This window comes from Nelumbo lutea, chromosome 6 (assembly GCF_056320005.1).
Source record: "Nelumbo lutea isolate HS-2025 chromosome 6, American lotus-T2T, whole genome shotgun sequence".
Lineage (NCBI taxonomy): Eukaryota > Viridiplantae > Streptophyta > Magnoliopsida > Proteales > Nelumbonaceae > Nelumbo > Nelumbo lutea.
Genome location: NC_142689.1, coordinates 56787193 through 56791647, shown reverse-complemented (window position 1 = coordinate 56791647; position 4455 = coordinate 56787193). Strand labels below are relative to the sequence as shown.

Genomic DNA, 4455 nt, shown 5'->3' with positions numbered 1-4455 from the left:
TGGTTAATTTTATAAATTGATGTTCATTGGGATGGTTAGGTAGACCAATAGTCCTAGCGCTTTCAATAAAGTCGTTGCAAGTTCAGTCATTGATTGCCTTTGTTTTTATTTCTGTTATTTCTTTTTCAGTTTTAAATTTTCAGTAGTTCCTATTGTTAGAATTCGATTGTTCAAATAATTGAGGGAAGCTATAGTTCTAATACTTATTTTGTTATATCCTCGTGGGAATGATATCTTTATACTACTTGATAACTAGTGCACTTGCTAGGGTTATATAATTATAACTATCAAGTTTTTGGCACTGTTGCCGGGGATTTAATCCTAAAAGAATATTAGAACTTGTTAACCTTAGTTAATTTGGATTTTACTCTTTATTCAATGTGTTTGAATTCTTGCCTTGTTTAGATTAGTTAGTGTATGACATGCACTAAAGGCAAAGAACTAGTGGAATTTGACCCTGAAATAGAGAGAACCCTTCGCAATCTGCAAAGAGCCAACAAAAGCAAAGAAAGAGAGACGGTTGAAGGAGGCAAACCAGCAGAAGAAGAGATGGCAAAAGCAAATTGTACTCTTTTGGACTATGCTTGTCCTACAATGGATGGGGTTACTTGTAGCATTTGCAAGCCAACAATCCAAGCCAATAGTTTCAAGATCAAGCCTGCAATCATCCAAATGATCCAAACGAGCATTTAGTTTACTAGGTTGCCGAGTGATGATCCTAATGCACATATCGTTAACTTCCTGGAAATATGCAACACATTCAAGAATAGTGGAGTTAGCAATGATGCTATTAGGCTTAGACTTTTCCATTCGCATTACGTGATAGAGCTAAGGATTGGCTTAACTCACTCCTTGTAGGAAGTATCACTACTTTGAATGACTTGACTCAAAAATTTTGGGCTAAGTATTTTCCTTCCTCTAAAACTGCAAAATTGATCAATGATATCACTACTTTTGTTCAACTAGAGAGGGAATCTTTGTATGAGATATGGGAATGACTTAATGAGATGCTTAGGAAGTGTCCTCACCATGGAATACTAGTTTGGCATCAAATACAAGCATTTTATAATGGTATTACTCCATCTAATCGCTCCATTATTGATGGAGTTGCAGGAGGCACAATCATGAGGAAAACTCAAGTTGAAGCTTATGATCTAGTTGAAGAAATTGTATCGAATAGCTACCAATGGAATAATGACCGAGTTGATCAAAGGGGAGTGCATCATCTAGATTCTTTTTCAGCTTTATTTACTCAGCTTGCTAGTTTGAATAAAAAATTAGACAATCTTAGTGTTGCAACAATAAATACGTCATCTTGTAATCCATGTGATCTTTGTGGCCAATTAGGACATATAAATTCTGATTGTCAGGTAGGAAGTCATTTTGCTTCATATGAATGTACTAATTTTGTTTCACATGGTGGCAGGCCAAATTTCAATCCTTATGCGAATACATACAATCCAAGGTGGTGGAGTCATCCGAATTTTTCATGGTATAACAATCAGCAAAAAGCACCCATGGGATTCCAACAATAGCCGCCCCCACAAAAAAAGAAGGAAAACTTGGAAGACCTGATTTCTAAGTTCATTAATACTGCTGAAGCAAAGTTCCAAGATCACGAAAAGAGATTCTTGAATCAAGAGGCATCTATTAAGAACTTAGAAGTTCAAGTGGGGCAGATCGTGAGCATTGATGAGCATTGATTTTTCATAGTTTCGACATCGTTCCGTAATCTGGGCCTAACTTGCGTATCCAAACTCCGATTGGGCTGATTCAAGACTTACTGGAAAGATAAGAGAAAAAATCAGCTTTCATAGATTTGGCCTACATTGAAGTCAAATCCGGGCACAAAGTCGGGGCAAATTCGTAGGAAGGCCCAATCCACAATTGAAGCCCAACTTGCAAAAAAGCTTGGCTGAAGCCCAATTCGCAGAGGAGGTCTAATATGAATCCAAGAACAAGAAATTGAGAAGAGTCTTTCAGATCTAAATTCTTGATTTAATCTTAAAAAGATAAAGGGATTGAGTTCATTAGATAAAAAGATAATATTAGAATTAGGATAGGACTTTCTATTCTTGTAAAGATCAACTTCAAGAGGAAGTAGGAGACCACCCCTCCCCTTTAAGCTGTATAAAGGAGGGGGCGGACCAGCTTTAGGAATCACTCAAGCATTCAATCTTGGGGATTGAATCAAGAAGCAAGGAGTAATCAGTCAAGAAAGGGTCAAGAATTCAAGAAACTTCAAGAAGAAGGTGGCAGCAAAAAGAGGATATCTCAGCACAATGGGCGAATTCAAGAGTTCTTTCTTTCCCTTTGTTTGCTTTAATTCCTTTATCATGAACTGATTTGTTTCTTGCTAGGGCTGAGGAAAGCCTAACCATGTCAATGAATATATTTTTATCTTTATGATTTATCTAAGATTGTGATTTCCATTTAGTCTATGAATTATTGTGCTTAATGCAATTAAGAGCTTGGCCACCTCTTAATTGATTTGAGTTATGTAAATGAATTGAGAGAGGACTCAACATAATCGACTGAATAATTCATAGTGTGAATTGAATGGTATATAGAGATATATATACATGATTCATCTGAATTTAATGGTTTTTCTTGGACTTAATGCACTTCCATCTTGAGAGCTCTACTCGAGAGATTGAAGGGTTACCTGATGGGCATAGGTTTAGTATATCTCGAGAGAGAATATTAAATAAAATTGGGAAGACTTTAGCTTATGGGAATGGAAAATAATCTTGGTTAATCAAATCCATTAATATTCATTACATTGGTTAGGTGGACCTAAAAGTCCTAGCGATTCCATCCATTGCAGATTCAATTAGTGATCACCTTCACTTTTATTTTCTTATGCTAATTTTTATTTTCAATAGTTCTTGCTCAATTCTGAATTTTGGTTGTCTAGATAATTAGGGAAGATTGTGGTTTTAATACTTATTTTGTTAATTCCTGTGGGAATGATATTTTATACTACTTGATAACTAGTGCACTTGCTAGGGTTATATTTATAGCTAGTCCACCCCCCTTTATATAGCTTAAAGGGGAGGGGGTGGTCTCCTACTTCCTCTTGAAGTTTATCTTGCAAAAATAGAAAGTCTTAGTCTAATCCTACTCTTATCTCTTTATCTAGTGAACTCAATCCCTTTATCCTTCTAAGATTACATCAAGAATTTAGATCTGGAAGGACTCTTCTCAGTTTCTTATTATTGAATTCGTATTAGACCTCCTTTGCGAATTGGTCTTCAGCCAGACTTTTCTGCAAGTTGGGCTTCAGCTGCGGATTGGGCCTTCCTATGAATTTGCCCTAACTTCAGACCTGGATTTGACTTCGATGCAGGCCAAATATGCGAAAGCCCAAAGCATGAAAGTTGTGGATTTTTCTCTTATCTTTCCAATGAGTCTTGAATAAAAGCCAAATCGAAGATCAGATACGCGAGTTAGGCCCAGATTACTGAATGATGTCGAAAATGTGAAAAATCATCCGATTTGTCTTTCTTTGCTCCTGATGCCATCTTTCATGCCCTGAACCGAAATACAAAGGTTCCATAAGTATCCTTTTCAGGGGTGTGGGGCCCACCACTGAGGGAGATCATCCAATGGTCTTTAGGGACACCATGGCAATGATGTGCATTCAGCCATGGTGTGCGCAAGAGCCACTATTGTATCTGCATGAGCCAAGTATTTATGGCCCATGTACGTGACACATCACATGCAAGGATAGAATTGATCCAATAAATTAATATCTCTAAAGCCCATTAATAAAGCCCATTTTTAATCCATAATATTACCTATTAATATTATCTAGGTATATGGGCTAAATAGTAGTTAGCAGTTCGGCCCATATAGCTTTCCTACAATTAGTGGACTTTTGCAGTTTAACACCTTAAAACTAGGCCTTACAGGTGTGGGCTGAATTAAGTCTCTTAATTAACTATCAATCTCTTAATCCCAAAGTAGGAAATTAGGGCTGACAATCAGCCTCCATCGAACCACAGGTTTGGTCCAACCAATTTGGACCCACCTGGTTCGAATGGGTCTAGGGTTTGATTTTTAATTAAAGATTTAATTCAAGAAATGATTTGTAATTAATTTACTGATTAAAGAACAAGCAAGATTCAGTCATAGGGCTGTTCGCACACCTCCATCATGCAAAACAAATGTCAGATCACAGTTTGAGTTGAATAAACTGCAAATCGCAGATAGCGATCTTTATATCTGTGAAATCTCCTTCTGCGCCGCCATCTTCGATCAAGAAAATAAAATAAATAAAAAACCTAATTTATATTAATATTACATCTGATCGAATCCTATACATTCAGTCTAGAAATAAAAAAAATTATTTACAGACTAGAATATAAAAACAAAAACTACAAATCGCAGGTTCACTATGCCAATCAAGATTTCGATCTCCAGTTGTATGAACAACCCATAACTCAAGAAAGT

General features: G+C 36.5%; 1 non-coding gene across 1 annotated transcript; it reads right to left on the bottom strand.

Moving 5' to 3' along the window:
• Positions 1-929: 929 nt before the first annotated feature.
• On the bottom strand, positions 930-1036 carry LOC148849000 (small nucleolar RNA R71). Its single transcript, XR_016101593.1, has one exon. It is a non-coding gene; the product is annotated as a small nucleolar RNA R71 (small nucleolar RNA).
• Between the last annotated feature and the right edge of the window lie 3419 nt (positions 1037-4455).